Source organism: Halichoerus grypus, chromosome 12 (assembly GCF_964656455.1).
Source record: "Halichoerus grypus chromosome 12, mHalGry1.hap1.1, whole genome shotgun sequence".
Lineage (NCBI taxonomy): Eukaryota > Metazoa > Chordata > Mammalia > Carnivora > Phocidae > Halichoerus > Halichoerus grypus.
Window position 1 is genome coordinate 15,682,387 of NC_135723.1, and position 19,449 is coordinate 15,701,835.

Below are 19,449 nucleotides of genomic sequence, written 5' to 3' on the forward strand. Positions count from 1 at the left end.
ATCCCCACTCAGTTGGTGATGGGAAGTTGTACAGCACCCCCAAAAGACAGCCTCCCAGCAGTCACTCTGAGGAAGAGGGACTGTATCACATTTCGCTTCTGAATGTGAATGCCTGTGGTCTAATATTGATGGTGGCATATACCCAAGCTAACACTTACCTTAGAGTCCCTGAAGATATGAGCAGAGGTTAAAGCAGTATTTTTTCATTTGTGCAGTGGTTTCTGAAACACTCCTTCCAAATCTGATTTCCTGCCCCACTTGTACAATGGCGGGGGGGCGGGCAGCAATGTTGCTGGCAGCCCTCAAGATCTGCCAGCTCCCAGGCAGGAGTTACGCCCTCCAAATGGACGTAATTCTGATTTAAGGGGAGACTTCAGGAGGGGAACTAAGAGAACTATTCTGATTAAATCGGAGGTATTTGAGAAAGTTTGGAAAGAGGGCAAGTGATATTTAAAAAAAAATTATATGAGAAAAGGAGAATTACTGAGGAAGGAAAACATCTAGTCATTGTATCAAAATGTGTACCAGTCCTATAAACTTGGCAATTTATGTATAAATTGGAATATTGTCCATGAATGTAAAATTATTTGGAGACCTGTAGGTGAGGAATTTACGCTACAAATATAGTAAAATACTTTGACAGTGCACCTCATTATCCTAACAGCTCAGTTATACCACATGTTAAATCATATCCCTGAGTAAATATTCGTATGAATTAGCCTTCCCTGCAGCTCACTATGCTCCATTCATACTTTTTGTTGGTTCCTCGTAAGTGCCAATCTCTGTTTTGTCTTTGTGCTTTCTGCCCAAGCTATCTGAAATGTTTTTCTCATGCTAGCTCCTTCTCTTTTCTGTTTAAATGTCACATCCTCTTTCACTTTCCCTTACCACCTAATTTAATATCGGCTGCCTCTTATTTGCCTCCTAGAGTCTTATTTCCTGCACAACACTTAACTGTAATCTGTAATTATTTTATGTACTTACTTATTTGCTCTTTCTCTAATGAGCGTGAAGCTCCATGAAGGCAAAAACTTTGTGTCCTCTTCACCACTCTGTCCCCAGCATCTAGTGTAGTGGTTGGCACATGAGAGGCCTTCAGTGAATGTTTTCTGAATACGTGAAAGGGTGAATGGATGGAAGGATGAATGGATCTCGTGAAAATAGCATGGAAAGATTGAACAGGAGTGTGATCCTTGAATCTTTAGATTAATATTGTTAAGATTATTAATGGCAAGATAAAGTGTGAACATGCATTAAACATATACTGGGCAGTTTCAGTTAAGTAAATGCATGGTAATTTATGCTGATTGGTCAGACAATTTAATTTTCATGTTTTAACCAGGTGTTAAATAGTTTCAGGTAAATTAATGAATGTTTCTTCATAGTAATTCAGTTTTTTTCTAAAAAAGAAGGCTGCTCTCTGGAAGATACAAACCTGACCTTTGGAACTTAGCAGGAATGTAGACATTTTTCCATCCCACTGGTGGTGAGAGAGGAGGAGGATGGGAGACTGGTATTACAATGTATTGGTTGAATCATGTGAACTACTGTTCTTTTATATAACATTAGCTTTTGTGCTAATTGGAATTCTTCAGCCTCTCAGTATGAAGTGACATTTAAACTTCATTACCCTAAATACTGAAATGAAATTGACCAACAGTAGTCATCCTCTCTGTTCCCTTTTGCCCTATAGATACTTGCAGGTCATATGGAAAAATGTTGGCAGCAAGTATGCCTTTGTAGTGGATTTGCTTTTTCGAGTTTTGTTTAGTATACTTTAAAGCTACCATTTCTTAGAGATGTTTTAGCCTGACACTGTTGAGCATAGAAATAAAAACCTAGGTATAATTATATTTTTTTCCTGGAGAATTCTTTTAACCTGATCAATTAAAAAATTGATATTAAAGGTCTAAAAATAAAATTATTTTTCTGTCAAAAGAATTCCTATTTATAGTAATGATTAAGAAGAGTTCTCTGTTAAAATTTCTGAAAAGCATTTTTTTTTTTTTTGAATTTCAGTGCTTTTGTTCCTAAAATTCAGTTATGGTTTAGGAATTTTAAATCCTATGTTAACAATGTTAACAAAATGTCAAGAAATGGAAGTTTGGTGCATAGACAAGCTTGGCCAGTGCTTGTGAGCCTTTCAAGTTTTCGAAAATCAAAGATGAAGTATAGTCACTGAAAAATTTTACTCTTATTTTAAGGTCATTGTTTTAAAATTGAGGTCTTTAAGGCTTAATTTTGAAAATACTTTGATATAAACTGGGGTTATTTATTTATTTGGAATTATGTTTTGATTCTGTGACAGTAAAATTTATATCTGACAGACCTCTCCACAGGGTGGCAGCATTTTCGACTCTGCTTGAGGTGCAAACCTGGGGAATGAGTCCCAGCAGAATTCCGAGGGAGAAATAAGCATGGGCAGGAGGCAGCTATCGACTCAACTCTTGTTTCGGGAAACTAGATCGGCTCTCCCGTGTGTGCGTGTAGTACTAAGTGCCATCCACCCAACGCAAAGGAACAAAAGTGCAGAGGACCCGTGCCTCAGCAAAGATCACCCTTCCTGAGCGTGCACTTCATCTATTGTGTGTTTTTGTGAAAGCATGAGAAATGGAACCTAAACGTAACTCGGAGTGAGAAGCAGGCCTGGAAGGAAGGCTGCTGTCGACTCACCTCTTGTTTGAGGAGATTAGCACTGCTCTACCCTGTGTGCCTGGATGCCTAGTTACCAGGCTACTAACACCAAGAATCAATGCTATAGATTTACTGCGCTTGAGTTAACATTGCCGTTCCTGAGGCAGGAGGAATTTGACAGTGCTCATGTATGAGAGCCCGGGCAAAGGGTCCCATACGTGAAATGGAGTGAGAAACAGGCCGGTGGGGAAGGCAGCTCTCAACTCACCTCTTGTTTATGAGGCTGGTACCCTTGCCCTGGGTGTGCCCGCAGGCCTAAAGCCAACCACCTAACTGAAAGGAACAACTCTGTAGAGAATTCCTGCTTCGGCTAAAGTAGCCATGCCGGAGGGTGGACGCATTTTGCTGTGTGCATGCGTGAGTGCACTGCAAGTGAGTCCAGAACCATTTTCCGTGTGGGATTCAGGCCCCGGCAGAAGGCAGAACACGACTCCCCACTTGTTTCCTGAGGCTAGCACTGCGGCCCCACTTCTGCATGGAAGTCTAATAGCAAGCGTTCTTTTTTTTTTATTAAATTTTTTTATTGTTATGTTAATCCCCGTACATTACATCAGTAGTTTTAGATATAGTGTTCCATTATTCATTGTTTGTGCATAACACCCAGTGCTCCATGCAGAACGTGCCCTCCTCAATACCCATCATCAGGCTAACCCATCCTCCCACCCCCCTCCCCTCTAGAACCCTCAGTTTGTTTTTCAGAGTCCATCGTCTCTCATGGTTCTTCTCCCCCTCCGATTTCTCCCCCTTCATTCTTCCCCTCCTGCTACATTCTTCTTCTTCTTTTTTTCTTTCTTAACATATATTGCATTATTTGTTTCAGAGGTACAGATCTGAGATTCAACAGTCTTGCACAATTCACAGCGCTTACCAGAGAACATACCCTCCCCAGTGACCATCACCCAGTCACCCCATCCCTCCCACCCCAACCCCCACTCCAGCAACCCTCAGTTTGTTTCCTGAGATTAAGAATTCCTCATATCAGTGAGGTCATATGATACATGTCTTTCTCTCTTTGACTTATTTCGCTCAGCATAATACCCTCCAGTTCCATCCACGTCTTGCAAATGGCAAGATCTCATGCCTTTTGATGGCTGCATAATATTCCATTGTATATATATATATATATATATATATATATATATATATATACACCACCTCTTCTTTATCCATTCATCTGTTGATGGACATCTTGGCTCTTTCCACAGTTTGGCTATTGTGGACATTAATAGCAAGCGTTCTAACTCGGAGAAACAACACTGAAGAGAAACCGTGCTTTAGCTACCGACGACCTCTGTGTGGGAGGAAGCAGTTTAGGGTGTACTGTGGGTGAGAGCCTGGGGACGGGTTCCGTTTCGTAAAATGGAGGGAGAGACAGGCCGGAGAGAAGGCAGCTCTCAACTCACACCATGGTGATGGGGCTAGTACCGTTGCCCCGGGTGTGTGTGCAGGCTTAATGAAAACCGCCTAACTCGAAGGAAAAACTCGGTGGAGAATCCATGCTTCAGCTAAAACAGCTGCTCCTGAGGGTGGAAGCATTTTGTTGTGTGCGTCCATGAGAGCCCTGCAAGGGAGTCCAAAGCTTTTTGCGAGTGAGACTCAGGCCCCAGCAGAAGGCAGAACACGACTCCCCATGTGTTTCATCAAGCTAGCACTGCGGCCCCACTTTTGCATGGAAGTCTCATCACTAGCGTTCTAACTCAAAGAAACAACAGTGTAGAGAAATCGTGCTTTAGTTACTGTCGACCTCCAGGCGGAGGAAGCAGTATAAGGGTACCGTGGGTGGGAGCCTGGGGAACGGTTTCCATACGTGAAACCGAGGGAGAAATCGTTCCAGGCAGAAGGCACCTCTGGACTCAGATCTTGCTACCTGAAGCTAACACTACTGCTCCATGTGTGCTTGGAATGCTCTGTGCTCAACACTGCCTTGGAAGGGACAAGCCTGTAAAGAATCCCAGCTGCAGCTCATTCGCCTACCAGGCTACTAAGGCCACGAAGCAATGGTGTATAGTTACTGCCCTTTATGTAACATTGCCGCTCCTGAAGACGGAGGAATTTTACAGTGCTCCTGTATGAGAGACCGGGAAAGGGTCCCACACGTGAAATGGAGTGAGAAACAGGCCGGTGTGGAAGGGAGCTCTCAACTCACCTCTTGCTTCTGATGCTAGTACCCTTGCCCCGGGGGTGCCTGCAGGCCTAAAGCCAACCACCTAACTCAAGGGAACCACTCTTTAGAGAATACCTGCTTCGGCTAGAAGAGCCATGCCTGAGGGTGGATGCATTTTGCTGTGTGCAAGGGTGAGCACCCTGCAGCTGAATCCCAAACCATTTTCTGTGTGAGACTCAGGCCCCGGAAGAAAGCAGAACACGACTCCCCACTTGTTTCATGAAGCTAGCACTGCGGCCCCACTTTTGCATGGAAGTCTAATCGCTAGCATTCTAACTCGGAGAAACAACACTAGAGAAACCGTGCTTTAGGTACCGTCGACCTCTGTGTGGGAGGAAGCAGTTTAGGGTGTACTGTGGGTGAGAGCCTGAGGACGGGTTCCATATCGGAAAATCGGGGGAGGGACAGGCCGGTACACAAGGCAGCTCTCCGCTCATACCATGGTTATGGGGCTAGTACCGTTGCCCCGGGTGTGCGTGCAGGCTTAAAGACAACCACCTAACTCGAAGGAAAAACTTGGTAGAGAATCCATGCTTCAGCTAAAACAGCCACTCCAGAGGGTGGAAGCATTTTGTTGTGTGCGTGCGTGAGAGCCCTGCAAGGGAGTCCAAAGCTTTTTGCGAGTGAGACTCAGGCCCCAGCAGAAGGCATAACACGACTCGCCATGTGTTTCATCAAGCTAGCACTGCAGCCCCACTTTTGCCTGGAAGTCTAATCGCTAGCGTTCAAACTCGAAGAAACAACAGTGTAGAGAAAGCGTGCTTTAGCTACCGTCAACCACTCTGTGTGAGAAAGCAGTTTATGCTGCACTGTGGGTGAGAGCCTGGGGACAGGTTCCATAGGTAAAATCGAGGAAGAGACAGGCCAGTGCAGAAGGCAGCTGTCAACTCATCTCTTGTTTACGAGGCTAGTGCAGTTGCCCCGGGTGTGCCTGCAGGCCTAAAGCCAAGCACCTAAGTCGAAGGAACAACTCTGTAGAGAATTCCTGCTTCAGCGAACATAGGCATTCCTGAGGCTGGAAGCATTTTGCTGTGTGCCTGCGTGAGAGAAGTGCAATGGAGTCCCAAACCATTTTCCGTGTGAGACTCAGGCCCCGGGAGAAGGGAGGACACGCCTCCCCACTTGTTTCATGAAGTTAGCACTGCGGCCCCACTTTTGCATGGAAGTCTAATCGCTAGCGTTGTAACTCGGAGAAACAACACTGTAGAGAAACCGTGCTTTAGCTACCGTCGACCTCTGTGGGAGGAAGCAGTATAGGGTGTACTGTGGGTGAGAGCCTGGGGACGGGTTCCATTTCGTAAAATCGGGGGAGAGACAGGCCGGTACACAAGGAAGCTCTCAACTCACATCATGCTTATGGGGCTGGTACCGTTGCCCCGGGTGTGCGTTCAGGCTTAACGTCAGCCACCTAAGTAGAAGGAAAAACTCGGTAGAGAAGCCGTGCTTCGGCTGAAACAGCCGCTCCTGAGGTTGGAAGCATTTTGTTGTGTGCGTGAGTGAGAGCCCTGCAAAGGAGTCCCAAACCTAATTCCGAGGGAGCCTCAGGCCGCTGCAGAAGGCAGCACACGACTCCCCACTTGTTTCAGCAAGCTAGCACTGCGGCCCCATTTTGCATGGAAGTCTAATCGCTTGCGTTCCAACTCAAAGAAACAACAGTGTACAGAAACTGTGCTTTAGGGGCGCCTGGGTGGCTCAGATGGTTAAGCGTCTGCCTTCAGCTCAGTTCATGATCCCAGGGTCCTGGGATCGAGCCCCGCATCGGGCTCCCTGCTCGGCGGGAGGCCTGCTTCTCCCTCTCCCACTTCCCCTGCTTGTGTTCCCTCTCTCGCTGTGTCTCTCTCTGTCAAATAAATAAATTAAACCTTTAAAAAAAAAGAAGAAGAAACCGTGCTTTAGCTACCGTCGACCTCTCTGGGGGAGGAAGCAGTTTATGCTGCACTGTGGGTGAGAGCCTGGGGACGGGTTCCATAGGTAAAATCAAGAGAGAAACAGGCCGGTACAGAAGACAGCTGTCAACTCACCTCTTGTTTCCGAAGCTAGTATCGTTGCCCCGTGTGTGCCTGCAGGCCTAAAGCCAACCACCTAAGTCGAAGGAACAACTCTGTAGAGAATTCCTGCTTCAGTGAAAATAGGCATGCCTGAGGCTGGAAGCAATTTGCTGAGTGCATGCGTGAGAGAACTGCAAGGGAGTCGCAAACCATTTTCCGTGTGAGACTCGGGCCCCAGCAGAAGGCAGAACACGACTCCCCACTTGTTTCATGAAGTAAGCACTGTGGCCCCACTTTGGCATGGAAGTCTAATCACTGGCGTTCTAACTCGGAGAAACAACACTAGAGAAACCGTGCTTTAGCGACCGTCGACCTCTGTGTGGGAGGAAGCAGGTTAGGGTGTACTGCGGGTGAGAGCCTGGGGACGGGTTCCGTTTCGTAAAATCGGGGGAGCAGAAGTCCAGGCCAGAAGGCACCTCTCGACTCAGCTCCTGTTACCTGAAGCTAACACTACTGCTCCATGTGTGCATAGGAATGCTAAGTGCTCCACACTGATTTGGCACAAAGAAGCCGGTAAAGAAGCCCAGCTTCAGCTCATTCACCTCTCCACACTGTGGCAGCATTGTCAACTCTGCTTGAAGGCAAACCTGGGGAATGAGTCCCAGCAGAATTCGGAGGGAGAAATAAGCATGGGCAGAAGGCACCTATCGACTCAACTCTTGTTTCGGGAAACGAGATCGGCTCTCCCCTATGTGCGTGTAGTCCTAAGTGTCATCCACCCAATGCAAAGGAACAAAACTGTAGAGAACCCGTGCCTCAGCAAAGATCGCCCTTCCTGAGCGTGAACTTCATCTATTGTGTGTTTTTGTGAAAGCATGAGAAATGGAACCTAAACGTAACTCGGAGTGAGAAGCAGGCCTATAAGGAAGGCTGCTGTCGACTCACCTCTTGTTTTAGATTAGCACTGCTGTACACTGTGTGCCTGGATGCCTAGTTACCAGGGTAATAACACCAAGAATCAATGCTATAGCAATGTCCACAATAGCCAAACTGTGGAAAGAGCCAAGATGTCCATCAACAGATGAATGGATCAAGAAGACTTGGTATATATATATATATATATATATATATATATATATATATATACACAATGGAATATTATGCAGCCATCAAAAGGAATGAGATCTTGCCATTTGCAATGACATGGATGGAACTGGAGGGTATTATGCTGAGCGAAATAAGTCAAACAGAGAAAGACATGTATCATATGACCTCACTGATATGAGGAATTCTTAATCTCAGGAAACAAACTGAGGGTTGCTGGAGTGGGGGGTGGGGTGGGAGGGATGGGGTGACTGGGTGATGGTCACTGGGGAGGGTATGTGCTCTGGTGAGCGCTGTGAACTGTGCAAGACTGTTGAATCTCAGATCTGTACCTCTGAAACAAATAATGCAATATATGTTAAGAAAGAAAAAAAGAAGAAGAAGAATGTAGCAGGAGGGGAAGCCTGAAGGGGGGAAATCGGAGGGGGAGAAGAACCATGAGAGACGATGGACTCTGAAAAACAAACTGAGGATTCTAGAGGGAAGGGGGGTGGGAGGATGGGTTAGCCTCGTGATGGCTATTGGGGAGGACACGTTCTGCATGGAGCACTGGGTGTTATGCACAAACAATGAATCATGGACACTATATCTAAAAGTAATGATGTAATGTATGGGGATTAACATAACAATAATAAAAAAAAGGAATCAATGCTATAGAGTGAGTGCGCTTTAGTTAACATTGCCGTTCCTGAAGCCAGAGGAATCTGACAGTGCTTGTGTATGAGAGACCGGGGAAAGGGTCCCATACGTGAAATGGAGTGAGAAGCAGGCCGGTGCGGAAGGCAGCTCTCAATTCACCTCTTGTTTATGAGGCTAGTGCCGTTGCCCCGGGGGTACCTGCAGGCCTAAAGCCAACCACCTAACTCAAAGGACCACTCTGTAGAGAATTCCTGCTTTGGCTAAAATAGCCATGCCTGAGGGTGGACACCTTTTGCTGTGTGCATGCGTGAGCGCAGTGCAAGTGAGTCCAAAACCATTTTCAGTGTGAGACTCAGGCCCTGGCAGAAGACAGAACACGACTCCCCACTTGTTTCATGAAACTAGCACTGCGGCCCCAGTTTTGAATGGAAGTCTAATCGCTAGCGTTGTAGATCGGATAAACAACACTAGAGAAACCGTGCTTTAGCTATCCTCGACTCCTCTGTGGGAGGAAGCAGTTCAGGGTGTACTGTGGGTGAGAGCCTGGGGACGGGTTCCATTTCATAATATCGGGGGAGAGACAGGCCGGTACACAAGGCAGCTCTCAACTCACGTCATGCTTATGGGGCTAGTACCGTTTCTCCAGCTGTGCGTGCAGGCTTAAAGTCAGCCACCTAACTCGAAGGAAAAACTCGGTAGAAAGCCTGTGCTGCAGGTAAAATAGCCGCTCCTGAGAGTGGAAGCATTTTGTTGTGTGCGTGCGTGAGAGCACTGCAAGGGAGTCCAAAGCTTTTTGCGAGTGAGACTCAGGCCCCAGCGAAAGGCAGAACACGACCCCCCATGTGTTTCATCACGCTAGCACGGCAGCCCCACTTTTGCATGGAAGTCTAACAGCTAGTGTTCTAACTCGAAGAAACAACACTGTAGAGAAACCGTGCTTTAGCTACCGTCGACCTCTAGACGGAGGAAGCATTACACGGAGTACCGTGGCTGAGAACCAGGGGAACGGGTTCCATACGTGAAACCAAGGGAGAAATAGGTCCGGGCAGAAGGCACCTCTGGACTCAGCTCTTGCTACCTGAAGCTAACACTACTGCTCCATGTGTGCTTGGAATGCTATGTGCTCGACACTGCCTGGGAAGAAACAAGCCTGTAAAGAATCCCAGCTGCAGCTCATTCGCCTACCAGGCTACTAACACCAAGAATCAATGCTGTAGTGTTACTGCGCTTTAGCTAACATTGCCGTCCCCGAAGCCGCAGGTGCTCGTGTATGAGTGACCGGGGAAAGGGTCCCATACGTGAAATGGAGTGAGAAACAGGCCGGTGCGGAAGGCAGCTCTCAAATGACCTCTTGTTTATGAGGCTAGTACCCTTGCCCCGGGGGTGCCTGCAGGCCATAAGCCAACCACCTAACTCAAAGGAACAACTCTGTAGGGAATTCCTGCTTCGGCTAAAAGAGCCATGCCTCAGGGTGGACGCATTGTGTGGTGTGCATGCATGAGTGCACAGCAAGTTAGTCCAAAACCATTTTCCTTGTGAGACCCAGGCCCCGGAAGAAGCCAGAACACGACTCCCCACTTGCTCCATGAAACTAGGACTGCGGCCCCACTTTTGAATGGAAGTCTAATGGCTAGCTTTCTAACTCGAAGAAACACCACTGTAGAGAAACCGTGCTTTAGCTACCGTCGACCTCTCTGTGGGCGAAGCAGTTTAAGGTGTACTGTGGCTGAGAGCCTGGGGACGGTTTCAATATCGTAATATCGGGGGAGAGACAGGCCGGTACAGAAGGCAGCTCTCAACCCACATCATGGTTACGGGGCTAGTACCGTTTCCCAGGGTGTGTGTGCAGGCTTAAATGAAGCCACCGAACTCGAAGGAAAAACTCGGTTGAGAGCCTGTGCTTCAGCTAAAACAGCTGCTCCTGAGGGTGGCAGCATTTTGTTGTGTGCGTGCGTGAGAGCACTGCAAGGGAGTCCAAAGCATTTTGCGAGTGAGACTCAGGCCCCAGCGAAAGGCAGAACACGGCTCCGCAAGTGTTTGACCAAGCTAGCACGGCAGCCCCACATTTGCATGGAAGTCTAATAGCTAGCGTTCTTTGAAACTACACAGTAGAGAAACCGAGCTTTAGCTACCGTCGACCTCTCTGTGGGCGAAGCAGTTTAGGGTGTACTGTGGCTGAGAGCCTGGGGACGGTTTCAATATCGTAATATCGGGGGAGACACAGGCCGGTACAGAGGGCAGCTCTCAACTCACATCATGGTTATGGGGCTAATACCGTTGCCCTGGGTGTCTGTGCAGGCTTAAACACAGCCGCCTAACTCGAAGGAAAAACACGGTAGAGGATCCGTGCTTCAGCGGAAACAGCCGCTCCTGAGGGTGGAAGCATTTGGTTGTGTGCGTGCGTGAGAGCACTGCAAGGGAGTCCAAAGTTTCTGCGAGTGAGACTCAGGCCCCAGCAAAAGGCAGAACACGACTCCCCGTGTGTTTCATTTAGCTAGCACTGCGGCCCTACTTTTGCATGGAAGTCTAATCGCTAGCGTTCTCCCTGGAAGAAACAACACGGTAGAGAAACCGTGCTTTAGCTACCATCCACCTCTCTGAGGGAGGAAGCACTTTCCGGGCTACCGTGGGTGAGAGCCTGAGGAACGGGTTCCTTACGTGAAACCGAGGGAGAAGGAGTCCGGGCCAGAAGGCTCCTCTCGACTCAGCTCTTGTTACCTGAAGCTAACACTTCGGCTCCATGTGTGCATAGGAACGCTAAGGGCTCCACACTGATTTGGCAGAAAGAAGCCGCCCAAGAACCCCAGCTTCAGCTCATTCGCCTCTCCACAGGGTGGCAGCATTTTCAAGTCTGCTTGAGTGCAAACCTGGGGAAGGAGTCCCAGCAGAATTCGGAGGGAGAAATAAGCATGGGCAGAAGGCACCTATCGACTCAACTCTTGTTTCGGGAAACTAGATCGGCTCTCCCGTGTGTGCGTGGAGTCCTCAGTGCCATCCACGCAACGCAAAGGAACAAAACTGTAGAGAACCCGTGCCTCAGCAAAGATCGCCCTTCCTGAGCGTGCACTTCATCTATTGTGTGTTTTTGTGAAAGCATGAGAAATGGAACCTAAACGTAACTCGGAGTGAGAAGCAGGCCTGGAAGGAAGGCTGCTGTCGACTCACCTCTTGTTTGAGGAGATTAGCACTGCTGTACCCTGTGTGCCTGGATGCCTAGTTCCCAGGCTACTAACACCAAGAATCAATCCTATAGAGTGACTGCGCTTGAGTTAACATTGCCGTTCCTGAAGCAGGAGGAATTTGACAGTGCTCGTGTACGAGAGACCGGGCAAAGGGTCCCAGACGTGAAATGGAGTGAGAAACAGGCCGGTGCGGAAGGCAGCTCTCAAGTCACCTCTGGTTTATGAGGCTAGTACCCTTGCCCCGGGGGTGCCTGCAGGCCTAAAGCCAACCACCTAACTCAAAGGAACAACTCTGTAGGGAATTCCTGCTTCGGCTAAAAGAGCCATGCCTCAGGGTGGACGCATTTTGCTGTGTGCATGCGTGAGCGCACTGCAAGTGAGTCCAAAACCATTTTCCTTGTGAGACCCAGGCCCCGGAAGAAGCCAGAACACGACTCCCCACTTGCTCCATGAAGCTAGTACTGCGGCCCCACTTTTGCATGGAAGTCTAATAGCTAGCTTTCTAACTCGGAGAAAAAACACTTAGAGAAACCATGCTTTAGCTACCGTCGACCTCACTGTGGGTGAAGCAGTTTAGGGTGTACTGTGGCTGAGAGCCTGGGGACGGTTTCCATTTCGTAATATCGGGGGAGAGAGAGGCCGGTACAGAAGGCAGCTCTCAACTCACTACATGGTTATGGGGCTGGTTCCGTTGCCCCGTGGGTGTGTGCTGGCTTAAACACAACCACCTAACTCGAAAGGAAAAGTCAGTACAGAATCTGTGCTTCAGCTAAAACAGCTGCTCCTGAGGGTGGAAGCTTCTTTTGTGTGTGTGCGTGAGAGCACTACAAGGGAGTGGCAAACCTATTTCGGAGGGAGCCTCAGGCAGCTGCTGAAGGCAGCAAACGACTCCTCACTTATTTTGTGAAGCCAGCACTGCGGCCCCAATTTTGCATGGAGGTCTAATAGCTAGCGTTCTAACTCGAAGAAACAACACTGTAGAGAAGCCGTGCTTTAGCTACCGTCGACCTCTCTGTGGGCGAAGCAGTTTATGGGTGTACTGTGGCTGAGAGCCTGGGGACGGTTTCAATATCGTAATATCGGGGGAGAGACAGGCCGGTACAGAAGGCAGCTCTCAACCCACATCATGGTTATGGGGCTAGTACCGTTTCCCAGGGTGTGTGTGCAGGCTTAAATGAAGCCACCTAACTCGAAGGAAAAACTCGGTTGAGAGCCTGTGCTTCAGCTAAAACAGCTGCTCCTGAGGGTGGCAGCATTTTGTTGTGTGCGTGCGTGAGAGCACTGCAAGGGAGTCCAAAGCATTTTGCGAGTGAGACTCAGGCCCCAGCGAAAGGCAGAACACGGCTCCGCAAGTGTTTGACCAAGCTAGCACGGCAGCCCCACATTTGCATGGAAGTCTAATAGCTAGCGTTCTTTGAAACTACACAGTAGAGAACCCGAGCTTTAGCTACCGTCGACCTCTCTGTGGGCGAAGCTGTTTAGGGGGTACTGTGGCTGAGAGCCTGGGGACGGTTTCAATATCGTAATATCGGGGGAGACACAGGCCGGTACAGAGGGCAGCTCTCAACTCACATCATGGTTATGGGGCTAATACCGTTGCCCTGGGTGTCTGTGCAGGCTTAAACACAGCCGCCTAACTCGAAGGAAAAACACGGTAGAGGATCCGTGCTTCAGCGGAAACAGCCGCTCCTGAGGGTGGAAGCATTTGGTTGTGTGCGTGCGTGAGAGCACTGCAAGGGAGTCCAAAGTTTCTGCGAGTGAGACTCAGGCCCCAGCAAAAGGCAGAACACGACTCCCCGTGTGTTTCATTTAGCTAGCACTGCAGCCCTACTTTTGCATGGAAGTCTAATCGCTAGCGTTCTCCCTGGAAGAAACAACACGGTAGAGAAACCGTGCTTTAGCTACCATCCACCTCTCTGAGGGAGGAAGCACTTTCCGGGCTACCGTGGGTGAGAGCCTGAGGAACGGGTTCCTTACGTGAAACCGAGGGAGAAGGAGTCCGGGCCAGAAGGCTCCTCTCGACTCAGCTCTTGTTACCTGAAGCTAACACTTCGGCTCCATGTGTGCATAGGAACGCTAAGGGCTCCACACTGATTTGGCAGAAAGAAGCCACCCAAGAACCCCAGCTTCAGCTCATTCGCCTCTCCACAGGGTGGCAGCATTTTCAAGTCTGCTTGAGTGCAAACCTGGGGAAGGAGTCCCAGCAGAATTCGGAGGGAGAAATAAGCATGGGCAGAAGGCACCTATCGACTCAACTCTTGTTTCGGGAAACTAGATCGGCTCTCCCGTGTGTGCGTGGAGTCCTCAGTGCCATCCACGCAACGCAAAGGAACAAAACTGTAGAGAACCCGTGCCTCAGCAAAGATCGCCCTTCCTGAGCGTGCACTTCATCTATTGTGTGTTTTTGTGAAAGCATGAGAAATGGAACCTAAACGGAACTCGGAGTGAGAAGCAGGCCTGGAAGGAAGGCTGCTGTCGACTCACCTCTTGTTTGAGGAGATTAGCACTGCTGTACCCTGTGTGCCTGGATGCCTAGTTACCAGGCTACTAACACCAAGAATCAATCCTATAGAGTGACTGCGCTTGAGTTAACATTGCCGTTCCTGAAGCAGGAGGAATTTGACAGTGCTCGTGTACGAGAGACCGGGCAAAGGGTCCCAGACGTGAAATGGAGTGAGAAACAGGCCGGTGCGGAAGGCAGCTCTCAAGTCACCTCTGGTTTATGAGGCTAGTACCCTTGCCCCGGGGGTGCCTGCAGGCCTAAAGCCAACCACCTAACTCAAAGGAACAACTCTGTAGGGAATTCCTGCTTCGGCTAAAAGAGCCATGCCTCAGGGTGGACGCATTTTGCTGTGTGCATGCGTGAGCGCACTGCAAGTGAGTCCAAAACCATTTTCCTTGTGAGACCCAGGCCCCGGAAGAAGCCAGAACACGACTCCCCACTTGCTCCATGAAGCTAGTACTGCGGCCCCACTTTTGCATGGAAGTCTAATAGCTAGCTTTCTAACTCGGAGAAAAAACACTTAGAGAAACCATGCTTTAGCTACCGTCGACCTCACTGTGGGTGAAGCAGTTTAGGGTGTACTGTGGCTGAGAGCCTGGGGACGGTTTCCATTTCGTAATATCGGGGGAGAGAGAGGCCGGTACAGAAGGCAGCTCTCAACTCACTACATGGTTATGGGGCTAGTTCCGTTGACCGTGGTGTGTGTGCAGGCTTAAACACAGCCACCTAACTCGAAGGAAAAACTCGGTAGAAAGCCTGTGCTGCAGGTAAAATAGCCGCTCCTGAGAGTGGAAGCATTTTGTTGTGTGCGTGCGTGAGAGCACTGCAAGGGAGTCCAAAGCTTTTTGCGAGTGAGACTCAGGCCCCAGCGAAAGGCAGAACACGACTCCCCATGTGTTTCATCACGCTAGCACGGCAGCCCCACTTTTGCATGGAAGTCTAACAGCTAGTGTTCTAACTCGAAGAAACAACACTGTAGAGAAACCGTGCTTTAGCTACCGTCGACCTCTAGACGGAGGAAGCATTACACGGAGTACCGTGGCTGAGAACCAGGGGAACGGGTTCCATACGTGAAACCAAGGGAGAAATAGGTCCGGGCAGAAGGCACCTCTGGACTCAGCTCTTGCTACCTGAAGCTAACACTACTGCTCCATGTGTGCTTGGAATGCTATGTGCTCGACACTGCCTGGGAAGAAACAAGCCTGTAAAGAATCCCAGCTGCAGCTCATTCGCCTACCAGGCTACTAACACCAAGAATCAATGCTGTAGTGTTACTGCGCTTTAGCTAACATTGCCGTCCCTGAAGCCGCAGGTGCTCGTGTATGAGTGACCGGGGAAAGGGTCCCATACGTGAAATGGAGTGAGAAACAGGCCGGTGCGGAAGGCAGCTCTCAAATGACCTCTTGTTTATGAGGCTAGTACCCTTGCCCCGGGGGTGCCTGCAGGCCATAAGCCAACCACCTAACTCAAAGGAACAACTCTGTAGGGAATTCCTGCTTCGGCTAAAAGAGCCATGCCTCAGGGTGGACGCATTGTGTGGTGTGCATGCATGAGTGCACAGCAAGTTAGTCCAAAACCATTTTCCTTGTGAGACCCAGGCCCCGGAAGAAGCCAGAACACGACTCCCCACTTGCTCCATGAAACTAGGACTGCGGCCCCACTTTTGAATGGAAGTCTAATGGCTAGCTTTCTAACTCGAAGAAACACCATTGTAGAGAAACCGTGCTTTAGCTACCGTCGACCTCTCTGTGGGCGAAGCAGTTTAAGGTGTACTGTGGCTGAGAGCCTGGGGACGGTTTCAATATCGTAATATCGGGGGAGAGACAGGCCGGTAGAGAAGGCAGCTCTCAACCCACATCATGGTTACGGGGCTAGTACCGTTTCCCAGGGTGTGTGTGCAGGCTTAAATGAAGCCACCGAACTCGAAGGAAAAACTCGGTTGAGAGCCTGTGCTTCAGCTAAAACAGCTGCTCCTGAGGGTGGCAGCATTTTGTTGTGTGCGTGCGTGAGAGCACTGCAAGGGAGTCCAAAGCATTTTGCGAGTGAGACTCAGGCCCCAGCGAAAGGCAGAACACGGCTCCGCAAGTGTTTGACCAAGCTAGCACGGCAGCCCCACATTTGCATGGAAGTCTAATAGCTAGCGTTCTTTGAAACTACACAGTAGAGAAACCGAGCTTTAGCTACCGTCGACCTCTCTGTGGGCGAAGCAGTTTAAGGGGTACTGTGGCTGAGAGCCTGGGGACGGTTTCAATATCGTAATATCGGGGGAGACACAGGCCGGTACAGAGGGCAGCTCTCAACTCACATCATGGTTATGGGGCTAATACCGTTGCCCTGGGTGTCTGTGCAGGCTTAAACACAGCCGCCTAACTCGAAGGAAAAACACGGTAGAGGATCCGTGCTTCAGCGGAAACAGCCGCTCCTGAGGGTGGAAGCATTTGGTTGTGTGCGTGCGTGAGAGCACTGCAAGGGAGTCCAAAGTTTCTGCGAGTGAGACTCAGGCCCCAGCAAAAGGCAGAACACGACTCCCCGTGTGTTTCATTTAGCTAGCACTGCGGCCCTACTTTTGCATGGAAGTCTAATCGCTAGCGTTCTCCCTGGAAGAAACAACACGGTAGAGAAACCGTGCTTTAGCTACCATCCACCTCTCTGAGGGAGGAAGCACTTTCCGGGCTACCGTGGGTGAGAGCCTGAGGAACGGGTTCCTTACGTGAAACCGAGGGAGAAGGAGTCCGGGCCAGAAGGCTCCTCTCGACTCAGCTCTTGTTACCTGAAGCTAACACTTCGGCTCCATGTGTGCATAGGAACGCTAAGGGCTCCACACTGATTTGGCAGAAAGAAGCCGCCCAAGAACCCCAGCTTCAGCTCATTCGCCTCTCCACAGGGTGGCAGCATTTTCAAGTCTGCTTGAGTGCAAACCTGGGGAAGGAGTCCCAGCAGAATTCGGAGGGAGAAATAAGCATGGGCAGAAGGCACCTATCGACTCAACTCTTGTTTCGGGAAACTAGATCGGCTCTCCCGTGTGTGCGTGGAGTCCTCAGTGCCATCCACGCAACGCAAAGGAACAAAACTGTAGAGAACCCGTGCCTCAGCAAAGATCGCCCTTCCTGAGCGTGCACTTCATCTATTGTGTGTTTTTGTGAAAGCATGAGAAATGGAACCTAAACGTAACTCGGAGTGAGAAGCAGGCCTGGAAGGAAGGCTGCTGTCGACTCACCTCTTGTTTGAGGAGATTAGCACTGCTGTACCCTGTGTGCCTGGATGCCTAGTTCCCAGGCTACTAACACCAAGAATCAATCCTATAGAGTGACTGCGCTTGAGTTAACATTGCCGTTCCTGAAGCAGGAGGAATTTGACAGTGCTCGTGTACGAGAGACCGGGCAAAGGGTCCCAGACGTGAAATGGAGTGAGAAACAGGCCGGTGCGGAAGGCAGCTCTCAAGTCACCTCTGGTTTATGAGGCTAGTACCCTTGCCCCGGGGGTGCCTGCAGGCCTAAAGCCAACCACCTAACTCAAAGGAACAACTCTGTAGGGAATTCCTGCTTCGGCTAAAAGAGCCATGCCTCAGGGTGGACGCATTTTGCTGTGTGCATGCGTGAGCGCACTGCAAGTGAGTCCAAAACCATTTTCCTTGTGAGACCCAGGCCCCGGAAGAAGCCAGAACACGACTCCCCACTTGCTCCATGAAGCTAGTACTGCGGCCCCACTTTTGCATGGAAGTCTAATAGCTAGCTTTCTAACTCGGAGAAAAAACACTTAGAGAAACCATGCTTTAGCTACCGTCGACCTCACTGTGGGTGAAGCAGTTTAGGGTGTACTGTGGCTGAGAGCCTGGGGACGGTTTCCATTTCGTAATATCGGGGGAGAGAGAGGCCGGTACAGAAGGCAGCTCTCAACTCACTACATGGTTATGGGGCTGGTTCCGTTGCCCCGTGGGTGTGTGCTGGCTTAAACACAACCACCTAACTCGAAAGGAAAAGTCAGTACAGAATCTGTGCTTCAGCTAAAACAGCTGCTCCTGAGGGTGGAAGCTTCTTTTGTGTGTGTGCGTGAGAGCACTACAAGGGAGTGGCAAACCTATTTCGGAGGGAGCCTCAGGCAGCTGCTGAAGGCAGCAAAGGACTCCTCACTTATTTTGTGAAGCCAGCACTGCGGCCCCAATTTTGCATGGAGGTCTAATAGCTAGCGTTCTAACTCGAAGAAACAACACTGTAGAGAAGCCGTGCTTTAGCTACCGTCGACCTCTCTGTGGGCGAAGCAGTTTATGGGTGTACTGTGGCTGAGAGCCTGGGGACGGTTTCAATATCGTAATATCGGGGGAGAGACAGGCCGGTACAGAAGGCAGCTCTCAACCCACATCATGGTTACGGGGCTAGTACCGTTTCCCAGGGTGTGTGTGCAGGCTTAAATGAAGCCACCTAACTCGAAGGAAAAACTCGGTTGAGAGCCTGTGCTTCAGCTAAAACAGCTGCTCCTGAGGGTGGCAGCATTTTGTTGTGTGCGTGCGTGAGAGCACTGCAAGGGAGTCCAAAGCATTTTGCGAGTGAGACTCAGGCCCCAGCGAAAGGCAGAACACGGCTCCGCAAGTGTTTGACCAAGCTAGCACGGCAGCCCCACATTTGCATGGAAGTCTAATAGCTAGCGTTCTTTGAAACTACACAGTAGAGAAACCGAGCTTTAGCTACCGTCGACCTCTCTGTGGGCGAAGCAGTTTAGGGGGTACTGTGGCTGAGAGCCTGGGGACGGTTTCAATATCGTAATATCGGGGGAGACACAGGCCGGTACAGAGGGCAGCTCTCAACTCACATCATGGTTATGGGGCTAATACCGTTGCCCTGGGTGTCTGTGCAGGCTTAAACACAGCCGCCTAACTCGAAGGAAAAACACGGTAGAGGATCCGTGCTTCAGCGGAAACAGCCGCTCCTGAGGGTGGAAGCATTTGGTTGTGTGCGTGCGTGAGAGCACTGCAAGGGAGTCCAAAGTTTCTGCGAGTGAGACTCAGGCCCCAGCAAAAGGCAGAACACGACTCCCCGTGTGTTTCATTTAGCTAGCACTGCGGCCCTACTTTTGCATGGAAGTCTAATCGCTAGCGTTCTCCCTGGAAGAAACAACACGGTAGAGAAACCGTGCTTTAGCTACCATCCACCTCTCTGAGGGAGGAAGCACTTTCCGGGC